At 46.1% G+C, this 13671-nt stretch overlaps 1 protein-coding gene across 7 annotated transcripts in view; it reads left to right on the top strand.

Moving 5' to 3' along the window:
- The window catches only part of Auts2 (activator of transcription and developmental regulator AUTS2), a 1097294-nt gene that overhangs the window by 838085 nt on the left and 245538 nt on the right, over nt 1-13671 (top strand). The gene's annotated exons all lie outside the window — the stretch shown is intronic.

The following is a 13671-nucleotide window of genomic DNA, read 5'->3' as shown; positions in this document are numbered from 1 at the left end:
CTCACTAAATACCCATAAACATATTTTCACTTCTTTAGTAACCCATGGGAGGCTACCCCTGTGGCTTCCCATCAGGGTCCTTTCACCAGTTCTCCCGGAGAAAGTGATGGCCCTGACTCTCCCCGAAGGGGTGTCGATCTTTATGAAAGCAGCTCCGGATGACAGACCCCGGACAGGTTTCCAAACAGCTGTTGTTGAGCTGAGAGGCGAGCACTTGATGTATGGCTCCTATTAGGAAGTGTCCAAATGGAAAAGCCTGACTTACTTGCAGCCCCACCTCAATTAAACAACCTGGGCATTTTAGAATGGAGGTCATAAGTGTCAACAAGATGGAGGGCTTTGCCTCTTGATTACAACAGGCCGGGGAGTGACCTAGGAAGCTCTCACCAGCACAGATGGTGTGCAGTCCTTGAACCATCCGTCCCACCTGGGGTGAGTCCAGCTGTCATCCTGTGGACAGAGCAGACAAACTCAGGCAGAGCACAGCTGGAGAACGTACATCGAGGGGGCTGGGATCCTCTCGTTGGAGGGCTCTGGGGAGGAATGTGTCTCTAACTTGTCCCCAGTGCAGAGACTACATGACAAGCTGAGGACAGGACCACACCATACCCTGCTTGTGTTCATTCACTCTCAGCTTTTTCTTGGTTCCTCAAACACAGTTAAATAGTCCATGTAAGAAGCTCTGGCTATTGATCTCAGGCCAGAGCAGCAGGGCCAGCCCAAGGTACATCATTGGCCTGCCTCAGCCAGCCTCTGAAGGCCCTGGTCCCTTGAATCCAAAACTAAAGTGCAGAAGCTGGGAATGCAGCTCATTGAATTTAGTATTTGCCCAGCCTACTCAAGGTCCTGGGTTCCATCTCCAACACCGCAAAAGCCAGGTGTGGTGGTGCTGACCCATAGTCCCAGCACTATGGGACTATGGTTGAGGCCAGAAGATCTGCGGTTCAAGGTCATCCTCCGATACATCAAAAGTTCCAGGCCATCCTGGACTCAATCTGCCTCCAAAAAGGCGTGTGGGAGTGTGTCAATGCAGGTGCCAGTCATTGTCTCAGGAGAGGCAGGAGTCCTCCAGGCACAATGTAGGGACAGAAAGAGATCACTGGAGAGGCAGAGTGAGAGAGGGAACGAACACAGCTCACATTGCAGTTTTGAGTGCAGTGGTGTCTGAAGTGACAGGCGCCAGATGTCTCTAGGTAGACGCCCTTATGGCAGCTCCAATGGAGAAAAATCCTAGTAGTATTAACAGGGCTGCAACAAATGAAAACTGGAAAATAAACATATGGAACATGCCTCATAGTGTATTTTTTATCATCAGTACTTCTGAATGTGCAAGTGAATCTGGCTAGCTATAGTCCCAGCCATCTGCCTACAGCTGCCTCTCACTCAGACGCATTGTATCAAAGTCCCACTCTCCACCAAGCCTGACAGAGAAGCAGACAGCATTGCTCTCATGCATCCTGTGGAAATAGGCAAGGGGTCCACACCTGGGGGGAGGTCCAGAGCAGATGACAGGGCCACCTCTGGAGCCATCGGTCAGCTAGGCCGTGAGGTACCTTCTGGGTTTGAAAAGGAGGCCCGTTCCCATGTTAGGTGCGAGTCCCTTGCGGAATGACCTGTTGGGGCTTCCTGTAGATTAGGTAGATTCAACAACCATTTCCTTATATACAAGAAAACAACCCTCCATTTAGCCTGTTTGTCTCCTTCACACTGGGACATGCTGAGTTCTCTCCAATGTTTTGGAGGCTCTTAAGTGATCTAAAACTGCTTTCAGATATCAAAAGGCTGAGTGTTGTCCCGCCCACGCCAGGGCACTCAGCTTCCAGGCTGTGGATAAGCACCAACCTGAATCTGACCTTGGCTCAGCATCTGATATTGATAAAGAAACGAGGAGCTGGGGAGATGACTCAGTTGAGGAAGTTCTTGCTGCATGAACATGAGTTCAGCGTGAGCCTCAGACACGTGTAAAAAGCTAGGTCACACAGGTTTGTAAACCGAGAGCCCCTGGGGCAGAGACAGGCAGCTCTCTGGAGGTCACTAGCCAGCCAGGCTAGCTCAGTCAGTGAACTCTAGGCCAATGTGAGATCTTATCTGAAAAAAAGTAAGATGGAGTCGGATTTAGGAGGACTCCCTATGTCTGTCTGTCTGTCTCTGCGTCTGTCTCTGTCTCTCTCTCATGCATTTATACCCTTATGTCTTACCTGGTCCCATCCCTAGACACACCTGAGAAAGCGTAGACTCAGCAAGAGCGTCCTGTCTAAGGTGCAGAAGAACATGTGTACAATTCTCTCATGTCTTTAAAACACAGCAGCAGCTGGCTTTTTTATTAGAATTTCCAGAACATTAAAAAACAAAACAAAACAAAACTAAAAACTAAAAAAAAAAAAAAGTAACAACCCACCAAAAACTTTCTAAGAGACAGGGTTACTGGAAAAAAGCGTGTGCCAACACATATGAACATGTGTGTATATGCAAGTGGTAAAGGTGTCCCAGTCTTCTGGCTCTGTAACTGTGACTGCTGTCTGATTATAGCTCCACCAGTGGTGTTAACAAGCAGTATAGATGGTTAGTGACAATCGTGCTGTGTCCACTCCCTCTCTCTCATTTCATTCATTCATTCATTCATTCATTCTTGGGTTATGTCTAAATCCTCAATACAAATTGCCATCTTCCTGGGCTCCCAGGGGGACCCATTAGAGTTTGTGGAACATTAATGATCATTAACAGTGCTGTCAGAAAGAAGGGGGAAGAGGTAGGGAGAAGGACTAGGTGATAGTAGCCACGGAATTGCCCCATCCCTCTCTTTCAGAAATGGAAAACTAATGCATCCGCTTTGTGCATGAAGCCCAGTAACCGATGCTTGTTAACGGGCATCTTTACTGTATGGCTTGCCACTGGTAAAGGCATTTAATTTCACACACTTAAAATCCTCCTATTGGCTCGAATTCTTCCCTTCTCAACTTCCCTGACATCTCATGGGCCAGTTTCTAAATCCTGAACTCCAGAAAAGGATACACAAAAGGGTGGAGAAGGCGTTAACTGTCCCACAAGTAGCTTCTTAGACATACAGTGTGTGCAGCCTCACCCGGACCCTTGCCCACTTGCAGTGCTTTCTCTCAAGCACTTAACTACACAGTCGCTAATCAGGTAGAGACACTTGAATCGCTTACTAACTAGCATGCTGTCAATGCCGCGCAAATAAGATTGAGCGTTCGATGGTTGGAATTCCAGGCAATCGCTTGCATTTCAGGACTGATATTTTGAGCTAGAAAGATCTTGATTTAGAGTCTTGTTCACAAGTGGCCCCCTCCCTCCCCCGCCAGAAATGTACTTCTCTGTCAATTCCCTGCGTTTACCAGGCTAACTTACTTTGCCTTCTTAGGGCTCTGCATTTTCTCCTATCTGTTCTTTTCCCCTCCGCCAGTCTCTAAATTCTTGGCACCTAATCTAATCTATGATCTTCCTCACGCCACAGACAGGCTGTTCCCTGTTGTCAGATATGCGGGTTGTGTGCCTGTTCCTTCACGGTAGCACACACATGTGACTTCATTCATTATGGAGTCCCTGTGATGTCCTAGGCTCTATGCTTGGCAAGGAGACTATCCTGGAGAGAGAAATATCCAAGACGCCCTCACTAACCTCTTGCTAGGGCAAAACAGGCTGTTTGTTTGAGAAAACACCACTTTCCTTGGCTTCCTTAGATAGCATCATTTCCATTTACAATTGTACCCCCCACCCTGGGGGCTGGAAGTGCAGCTCAGTTGGTAAAGTACCTGTGTAGCATGCCCAGAGCCCTGAGTTCTGTCCCCTGCAGCGCTAACAAACCAGGTATGGTCATAGAGGGCTATAATCCCAGCATTTAGGAAATAGAGGCAGGACCAATGGGAGTCCAAGATCATCTTTGGCACAGCCTGGTATACATGGTACCCTGTCTCAAAAACAAAACAAAACAAAACAAACAAACACCCCACCAAGTATCCCTGAAATTTGGACCCTACCCATTCCCAATGTATCCTTCATCTCTGCTTTGCCTTTTTCTAAGGGAGGTTCAAAGATGAAAGCCCTCTGGGCTTTGTGCCTCCACCTCACCTTGTTCTTATTGACCTCAAGACACTGAGAAACCTAGGAGATCAGTTGTTGTTGTTGTTGCTGCTGTTGTTGTTGTTGTTGTTGCTGTTTGTGTTGTTTTTTTCACTCCTCTACCCCCAGCTATTCCAAATTAGTGTCTTGTCCCTGAGCCTCTGGCCTCTGCCGCTTTCTCTCAGCCTGCCCGTAAAGGGTGAATCTCTAGCCTTAGCCCCTTGAGATCTCAGCCATGTGCCTTCCTCAACATTGTCTCCCTTATTCCTATAGATTTTGTTAGTTGTTGATCTTAGCAGCTACGGAAAGTGAGTTCTTTTCCCCTCTGATACACAGGGCTTTAATTACTCTACTGGCTTAGTGTTAACTGTCAATTTGCCACAATTTAAAATTATATTGGAAGAGTTTTAATGAGGAGTTGTGCAAATTAGGTTGGCCCCGGAGTGTGTCGTGTGGGATTGTCTTCATTGTTCATTGCTACAGTAGGACGCACCCTGGATGTGGGTGTCACCATTTCTTTGGCTGGACTGTGAAGTCTCTGCACAGAGAAAGCTGACAAAGCACAGAGGGAGGCTGGCAAGCAGGAAGCTTAGATGTATTTGTTTCTATCTGCTCTTGAGTGTGGATGGGATCTGACTGTGATACTGGAGTGCTGACCTGACTTCCCCACAGTGGCAGATGGTTACCTGGCAGTGTAAGCCAGATACACTCTGACCTCCTCTCTTTGCTTTTAGATAGGCGTTTTATCACAGCAATAGAAATAGAACTGGGACAATCGTCATATACTTACTCCTAGGAACTGGAAAATATTTTCATCCTTAATTTCAGTACAGACTGCGATCTAGCCAAGCTTTCTCCAGGAACTCAATAAAACCCAAACTATTTTCCTAAGAGCAGGGAGACGTCCCAGCAGTTAGCAGCATGTTATTTTCTTGCAGAAGAACCGAGTTCAGTTCTTCGCATTCGTGTTGGGTGGGTCACAACCACGTGTAGCTCCAGCTCCAGAGAATCTGACACCCCCTTTTGGCCTCTGAGGGCTCTGCACACACAGGCACATACCCCAATGCGTACATGTCAGGTTAACTTTTAATAAGTAAATCTTTCTTTAAGAAGAATAAGTTATTCAATTCCCTTTTCACTTACTTTGATTCTCTCATGGATGTATGACAGAATTTTCCAGAATCTACAGCATGTAACTGGAACAGATTGAATGCAAACTCAGACAGGAGAACCCAGCTGTCTTCAACTAAAGCAGATATAGCAGAAACTCAGTCGTTCCTCTCACAGTTTTGCTTTATTTTGTAAAATACAGTTATTTTTGGTAAGAATGTATACATAATACAGAGTTAGTATCTTGTTCATGTGTTGTCATTTTGTGTGTTCCTGTGTGTGAAGGTAAATAAGGGTGTGACTGCGTGCATGTGTGGAAATCTGAGGGAATTATCTGCTTTGGGTATTATCCACTTTGCTTTTGCTTTGAGATCCTGTCTCTCACTGATCCCAAATTCACCTAGGATGGCTAACCAGAGGGCCACAGGGATCCTCCTTGGCTGCACCTGGATTACAGAGCTAATTTTTCTGACAGAGGTTTTGGGAATCAAACTCAAGCAAGTGCTTTACCAATCTGAGCCACCCTGCTAGTTCTGTTATAGTTATTATTCTTTAGTTGAACTGGCACAAATGTACATCTTCTTAATTGTTGATACTGTAACAGTCAGCAGGTATGATGTGCCTGAGTAAAAGCTTTTAGAAGTACTCAAAAATTTGGAGTGGTCAGGGAGTGTGCAGCCTGATGGTAGAGAACACAGCTAGTGTGCAGGAGGCCCAGAGCAACCTCTTCCACCCACCACCCCAAACTTCAAAGATACAAAGGTGTTCTGAGGCCAAAACACTTGAGAATTGCTGTAAGAGCCCAAGGAAGGACGGGAAGGAAGGAGGATGGGAGGAAGGGAGGGAAGGAGGGAGGGAGGAAGGCAGACATTCTGTTTTCCCTGTGAAAGCAGCTGTATGTGCTGACTCTCTGTTGTAAAATGGAATTGTGTTCTTGTTTGGATACAATGACCCTGCTACACTAATTGAGATAGTTCGGCATTGAACTTGGAGATAGATAGGGCATCTTCAGACTAGGCCGCCATGCATCCCATCTCCCTACAACAATATCAATTTATGACTGTCCACCATTGTTGTCTAAGTATGGAGAACTCCCTACTTCATAGTGAAGAATTTCCCAGTCCAGATCATATAAATTATTGGCCAGCCCTCCTGGGCTCCACCCAGAGTTATAAGTTATAAATGGCCATGAGAGTAAAACAGCAGACTTTCTAGAATGCTGCAGGAGAGGGAGCTGTTTGGTTGCTGGGCAGGGACATGGGTACCAGCAACATCCATTTCTTGTTTCCCTGTTAAATATGAGGCTCTCAGTCTGGCTCTGCGAGGCAGTGTGGATTGGCCGTTGAGGCCATAGTAACTTGGTGAAGTTAAATGGGTGGCATGTTCAAAATGCTCCCAGCAACCAGTGACCATAATGAGATTCCAACAAAGAGGCTCCTATTGGTGACATTTGCAGGGATGCTTTTGGTCAACCACGCAGGGAGCCTGCAGTAGCTAATGCTTCAAAATGCCACTTTGAGCTCCTGGTGTAGGTGAGGCCAGACCACTTGGAGAGAAGTGTGAAATTCTTAGGAGGCCTCAGACTCACTGAATACTCTATAAAAATTATCCTGGGGTCAGAGGGTTGGGGGACAGTTGACACCTTTGCTGGTTGTGGGATGGGGTGGGCCATGAAACCCTGATTCCCTCTCACTGTGGAGCAAAAAATGACCCTGGTTTTTCTGTTAGCTCATATTTTGGGGCATGTGCTTTAAACATGTCTCCTCCAGGAGTTAGAGATCCTTGTTAAATTGAAGAAGCCTTCCTGTGGCTTCTGGTCCTGGGAGCATGGAAACAGGAATTCTTTATAGTTGGCCATCTGGTTTGCAGCCCTCACAGGCTCTAAATCTTTGATGGAGGTACCGCCCTACAGAAATGTCACCAAAGAAAATACTGCTTTTAACTTTTTCTTCTTAATGTGCCCCCAAAAACTTCCTTTCAAAACAAAATAATAAAAAAAGAGCCAGCATAATTTTCTGACATACTCCCATAAGTGTGTAAATTAGGAGTTGCTAAGTAGGCCGGCTGGGTCTGGGACGAGTGTGGCAGGCAAGGACCTTTCAGGAAGATCCAGTTGTTCCAACACTTTCCGAAAGCCTCCAGTTTGCCTTTTCCCAGTGCCAGCACTTACAGAAGAAGCCTACTCAGCTACTCAAGTGTTGAGGGACAAAGGACTCATTTAACAGATCTGTGTAATAGGAAACAGGTGGATAAATATGGAACCTGTGAGCCCTTCACAGTAATGGCCTTTCACTGCTGAACGTTATGTGGGAAGTTAGGCTGCTGTGTGACAACTTGGGTCATGTTGGAAAAAAAAAAAAAAATCCCATCACGACAGCATAGAGGCAACCCTCAGTAACACAGCACTGAACCAATCTAAATCTGTGGAATCTACCAAAGTGGCCATCTTTGATCAGACCCACAGCCTCCTAAATGAGTAAGTGGAGAGCAAGCACAGTGCTTCTCTATCAAGGAGCACTCCATTAGGAGAGTAAGGGTGCGATAAGAGATGAGGGATGAATCTGCCTAGTGTGGAGGCATTGCCATTCACGGTTCCAACACAGTGCCAACATGCCAGACCCAGAACCTCTGGACCACAGCTCTCCTTGTAAGTGCTTGCTGTGAGCCCAGGGTTTGTGTTCCTAGGGCAATGCTCCCATCCCAACCTCACCCCTTACCCAGATGCAGTGCTTTGATTGGGGGAAGCATACATCTTTCCTTGGAACCACCAAGAGTATATGGAATAAACCCTATATAGGTTTGTCTTTACAGTTTTTAAGACAGGATATACCTCCATTGCGCTTGCCCCCGCTCCCTCTCTCTGTATGTGTGCCTGCCTGCCTACCTGCCTTGTATGTGCAGTGCCCATAGAGACCAGAAAAGAGCATCAGATCCCCTGGAGCTAGAGTTACACGCAGATGTGGGTGCTGGGAACTGAACTTGCCTCTTCTGTAAAGGTAGCAAGCATTTAGCTGCTGAGCTCTCTCCAGTCTCATGTCTTCCACCTTTGCAACACTTGCTTTCTAGGCTTCTCACCTTGGCTATCTGTTCCTGTCAAAACACAACTTCAGTTTTATTTTAATCCTGGTGATTATTTCTTCTTACAGATAAATACTATTTTATGAATTCTCCTATTGGTAGTATTTAGGTGTGTTCTCTCTCTCTCTCTCTCTCTCTCTCTCTTTCTCTCTCTCTTTCTCTCTCTCTCTTTCTCTCTCTCTTTCTCTCTCTCTCTCTCTCTCTCTCTCTCTCTCTCTCTCTCTCTCTCTCTCTCGTGTGTGTGTGTGTGTGTGTGACGTGTTTGTGTGTTTGCATGTTTGTGTGTATGAATGCAGGTATGTGCATGCCATGGCCCATTGTGGGGAGGTCTGGGGATAACCCAGGGTGTCAGTTCCCACCTTCTACCTTGTTTGAGGCAGGGCCACTACCTATGCCAGGGTAACTGACCCATGAGCCTCTGGGGTTCTCCTCTCCCTTCCCACTCAGGTCTCCATTCTTTCATGGCAGGCACTGTAACCACTGAGCCAGCTTCTCTGCCTTTGTTTCCCATCCTTACCACTCTGAATAATCCCACATTGCACTGAGATTTCCTTATAACTCGGACTTGACCTTCCATCTTCTAATGTGAGGGCCCCCTTCATTCTGTGATGACACTTCCCTGTAACGGTTGGTTTGTGTGTCCCGGAAGTCTGCAAGTGTCCCCGTGTGTCACAGCTTGTCCAGTGCTTTGCCAGGCAACATTTTGATGCTTGTCTACCTGATGATTATAAAGTATGACTTCACTGTAGTTATGATTTGGCATCGTTTGATGTTTGTAGGATACCCGCGTGACCGTGTGCTTTGTCCGCTTTGTAAAAACTGGACTGCTTCTCCTTTTTGTTCTGTCTTGTTTCACTCTATATAGAACTTTTTATGAATTCTGGATACAAAATTGTTTTTCAACAATGTATTCGATTAGTCAATCCCTACTTTCTCTATAACCGGTGGTAAGCAGAAGGTCTCACCAAATACAGAGGAGAGGACAGGAAGGGAGTAGTAGTCGAAGCTGAGAATTTCAGAGTCCATTATGTAGGCAGTGGATGCTACTTAAGATCGCTAAATGATCCATTTTGCTTTAGAAAGCATGACGGTTAACCTTGATTGTCAACTTGACAGTATCTGGACTCACCTAACAGACAGACCTCTGGGCGTACCTGAGAGGAACTGATTAATTATCGACATTGGGGTAATTGAAGTAGAAAGATCCATCTTAACTACGGTAATCTCCGTCCCATGGCCTGGAGTCCCGGAAGAAACTAAGCTGAGCACCAGCATCCACCTCTGCTTCCTGCCTGTGGAGGTGATGTGACAGCCGCCTCACACCCCCCATGATGGAGTGTACCCAAACCGTGAGCCAAAAGAAGCCCTTTCTCCATTAAGTCACTTTTGTCAGGGTGCCTCATCACAGCCCCAGGGAAAAGTAACCAATTTAGAAAAAGAAAAAAAAAAAGATAGCAGCAGAGAGAAGAGCCTAGAGGTGTTGATGCCCATTAGAAGCTTCTGTGAGGATCCAGGAGAGAAAGGGCCTACCTATTCTCAGACCGTGGCAGTGAATCCTAGGGAGATGTCTGGGGCCTGTGGGAATCATTAGAGAAAGGACTGGGTGGTGTCAGAGCACTGTTACCTGACATTCTTTACTGGTTTCCAGAATGGCTTTTCTATCTCGCCTGGCTGAGCTCAGTTCCCTTCATCCCTTTGCTGTTCATCAGCTTGTCTGATCCCTGAGGTCCAGCACACTGCTCTTGAACCAGAACCAATGGGACCTCCTGTCAATCACTAACAGGTCTTAATTCTCCCTCTGTCCCTTCTTAATTCTCCCTCTGTCCCTTCTGTGTCGCTTCATACCGGCTTCTCTGCCTCCCTTGTTTCCCCCACCTCTCTCTCTTTCTCTCTCTATGTCTCTCTCTCTTTTTAAATTTTATTCCCCATTTTAAATCATGCACAGTATAATACAATAAGCATTAAATCATGCAAATTGGTCCAGGTTACATTTTGAAAAATGTTAAGAGGAAACTGTTAAGAGACCAGTTTCTGACAGGCAATGCATTTTAAAGTTGAGGGATTTGAAATATTTCAGCAGTGGACCTAAAACAGCATTATAAATTAGTTCAACTTATCAGCCCTAAACAGAATTATTCATCTTCCAAAAGGGTATTTCATGGCCGCTGGGCCCAAACGATCGTTCACCTTCATTTTTTGCCCTGCTCTAAGGGTAGGTCTCACTTTACTGAATTCTCCTGATTCATTACTGTGTGTTACTTTATGAATTTTTTATCAGCATTTTAATAGCTCTTTCAGATGATTGAATGTAACTGATTCTTGTAGCAGAACACTGATTGAACAGAGAGACAGTAATGTATGTCGGAGGGGTTAGCTTCAAGCCAGGCAACAGAGCTTTCTGCCTATGAAGATGTGCTTCCCCCTCCCCCGTAAGAGTCTCTGCAAAGACTGTGCCTCCCCCAACCCCACCCCTGTTCCCCCACACACAACCCCGCAACTGCTTCTCCACCAGGACTTAGGAAGAATCTGATGTTTTTCAGCCTCTGACACAGTACAGCAAGCAGGGGGACCATTGAAGGCCTGAAGCAACCTCTTTTGCCCTTCAAAAATATGAGATTAGAGGGCTGGGGAGATGGCTCAGTCTGTAAAGTGCTTGCAAGCCCAAGGACTGATTTTGATCCCACGGAACTCTCTAAAAAAAGTGAGGCATGGTGATGTGCACTTGTGGTCCCAACGCTCGGGATAGAAATACAGGCATCACTCTAACCAGCCAGTCTAGCCAACTCTACAGGCTCCAGTCAGTGAGAGACACTGTCTCCAAAAGCAAGGTGAGTGGTGCCTCATTGATCTCGATCTCTCTCTCTCTCTCTCTCTCTCTCTCTCTCTCTCTCTCTCTCTCTCTCTCTCTCACACACACACACACACACACACACACATACACACACCCCTACAGTCCTGAAACAGGAGAATTGCCCAAGTTCAAGGCCAAACTTGGCTGCATAGTAAGATCATGTCTCAAACAGGAGGAGGAAGAGGAGGAAGAGGAATAGGGAGAAAGGATGAGTCGAGGGTGGCTGTGAAGTTAATAAGTTTCAGAGGATAAGGAGAAATACAGAAAGTTGATCAGAGTAATTGACCTTTCTCGGTTGCTGTAGAGTTAAATGAGATGTCCTGTCCTATACTTCCCTTCCCTTCCCTTCCCTTCCCTTCCCTTCCCTTCCCTTCCCTTCCCTTCCCTTCCCTTCCCTTCCCTTCCCTTCCCTTCCCTTCCCTTCCCTTCCCTTCCCTTCCCTTCCCTTCCCTTCCCTTTCCTTTCTCTTCCTCTTCTGGTATTAGGGTTGGAACCTCAGGCTTGGTGCATAGTGGGCATGTACCCAACCACAGAGTTGTAGCCGCAGTCCTAAATGGGATTTTTTTTTTTTTCTGGAAGCTCTAAGCCCATTTCATGCCCTCAGGAAGTGCTTGTTGCATATGAATAATGCACATGAAAGCACTCTTAAACATTTAAAGCACTGTACAAATATAAGTTATTAATATAGGCCAGAGTGATACGCGGGCAGGGAGAGGATATTTCTACTTAGAATTCTCTAGGCTAAGTTGAACTGTATGAAGTGGCCATCCTATTTGGTTCCGCCTAATATTTGTATATCGTTTGATCATATATTAATTTTGTGATTAAAATGGCAGAGACAAGTAGGGTTGTATTTTGGTGGTTGGAAATTGCATAGCTCTAGAGATGTTAGGGGGTCATTACGTGCAGTTCTCTTAGTGGGAAACTGAGCTCCAGACCACACTGGTAAGAGGTAGATTTTAAACAAAGCCACAGCTGGGAAAGGGCTCCCTTAGTAAAGGGCTTGCCTTGCAAACATCAGGACATGACCTCACTGCCCAGAACCTATTTAAAAAGCTAAGTATTATGGTGTATACTTGTAATCCCAGTGCTGGAGAGGCAGAGACAGAGAGATCCTTGGCCAGTCCAGCCAAGCCTAATTTGCAAGCCTCTAGGCCAATAGGAGAGCCTATCTTAAAAAAACAACATAGTTCCTGTGGAGTGACACCCAAGATTGTCCTCAGTCCTCCGTGCACAATTTCACCCACGGACACAGGGACATACATACACACACGACATAGGACAAACGGAGGAATGGTTCCTAGCTCCCTAGACATACACACTGTAATGCACAGACTTCCTCACGTGCTGGTTGCTGACCCACATACATAATAGACTCCAATCCTAAATGTTGACGCTGGCTCTTATTCATTGATACTGGAAATTAAATCCTGGTCCTTAAACATTTTAGGAAAACAGCCTACCACTTAGCCATACCCCCAGCCCCTCACTGGGGGATTCTAGGCAGGGGCTCTACTTCTGAGCCACGCCCCCAGCCCCTCACTGGGGGATTCTAGGCAGGGGCTCTACCACTGAGCCACGCCCCCAGCCCCTCACTGGGGGATTCTAGGCAGGGGCTCTACTTCTGAGCCACGCCCCCAGCCCCTCACTGGGGGATTCTAGGCAGGGGCTCCACCACTGGAGGGGCGCCCCCCAGCCCCTCACTGGGGGATTCTAGGCTAGCACTTTGTTGTTGAGCTACAACCTTACTCTCCTTTTAGTTTAATTTGAAGTCAGGGGAGTCAGGATCTCTGTTAGTCTTCCAGACCAGCCCTGAACTCAATCTTGGTTCTTAGCTTGACAATTTTGGCCAGCATTATTGCTGAATCTAAGGTAGAACCCAGGGTGGAAGAGTCATGGGAGAACCAATGGGAGTCCTCTGTTACCTGGCTTATTGTTTATGATCCATTCATACTTAGGCCATGATGGAAGTGGCTCATGTTCTCAAGCTCTAAAAGGGATGGATCAATCCAGAAAGATATATAAATGGAAGAAAGGCTGGCAGAAAATGAATGGAAGTTAAATGTCCTATGCAGTAAATGAAAATATAGCCATTTGGAGAGATTTTTTTTTCTTCCTCCATGAAATGGGGATAAAATACTTAAACCGTCAATATCCTGATTTATTTCCTGGTTCAAGTGAACATCTTAATAGAGATATAATTGCAGTGAGCATCCAGAATTGGGCTGGCAAAGCCCAAAGTAAATTTATTTTAATGTCCTTTTGATATGCTTAAAGCTAAGTCTCCAAATGTACTTTTAAGGTTATTTTTCTTGAAATATAGCTTTGATGGAGCAAGCAGAACATGAAGAAGTTATGTGGAAGCTGGGTAAAAATTGAAGGGTTTGGACTAGGGAGATAGCTCGGTCAATAATGTGCTTACAAGAGGACCTGAGTTAATCCCTTCAGAGCTGGGAAATAAAAGCCATTCTGTGACACATGCTTATAATCATAGCACTGGGTAGTTGGAGTCAGTTTCATCCTCAGGGCTCCAAGCCTAGCCTACTTGGCAGGTT

This window comes from Mus caroli, unplaced genomic scaffold (assembly GCF_978045245.1).
Source record: "Mus caroli unplaced genomic scaffold, Mus_caroli_1 scaffold_4, whole genome shotgun sequence".
In the NCBI taxonomy this organism is placed as follows: Eukaryota; Metazoa; Chordata; class Mammalia; order Rodentia; family Muridae; genus Mus; species Mus caroli.
Note: the sequence above shows the minus strand (reverse complement) of the source record. Positions and strands in the feature narration are given on the sequence as shown.